The sequence below is a fragment of the Budorcas taxicolor genome, chromosome 1 (assembly GCF_023091745.1).
Source record: "Budorcas taxicolor isolate Tak-1 chromosome 1, Takin1.1, whole genome shotgun sequence".
NCBI lineage: Eukaryota > Metazoa > Chordata > Mammalia > Artiodactyla > Bovidae > Budorcas > Budorcas taxicolor.
Window position 1 is genome coordinate 4564243 of NC_068910.1, and position 394 is coordinate 4564636.

The 394-nt window shown below is 40.6% G+C and overlaps 1 non-coding gene across 1 annotated transcript; it reads left to right on the forward strand.

Annotated features, from left to right (window-relative positions):
* Positions 1 to 321: 321 nt before the first annotated feature.
* TRNAG-CCC (transfer RNA glycine (anticodon CCC)) lies at positions 322 to 394 on the forward strand. Its single transcript has one exon. It is a non-coding gene; the product is annotated as a tRNA-Gly (tRNA).

Here is a 394-nt window from a genome sequence, read left to right on the forward strand (position 1 = left end):
AGAATGAAGAAGAGACGGAGCTGTAGATACTTCTCCACTGGTACACAAGACGGGGGAAATCCAGTTAAACCATTACAAATGTCATGTGAAATAATACTTTGTGTCATCAGTATCTATCAAAACTTATATTTACAGTTTTGATCAGTCACGTACTAGTATTTGTAATCATACCTTTGCAGAATAACAGTTTGCACTTAGTAACTTAGGAGCACAGAAAATTTTTTAAAATTTAAAACCGGTTTACATCCATAGTTGTTGTCACAGAGAAGATGGTAGTATCAGTAAGCGACTTTCAGGCATGAGGATATACTGTGGAGGACTTCCCTGGGGGTCCAGTGGTTAAGACGCTGCACTCCCAATGCAAGGGGCCCGGGTTCAATCCCTGGTCAGGGAA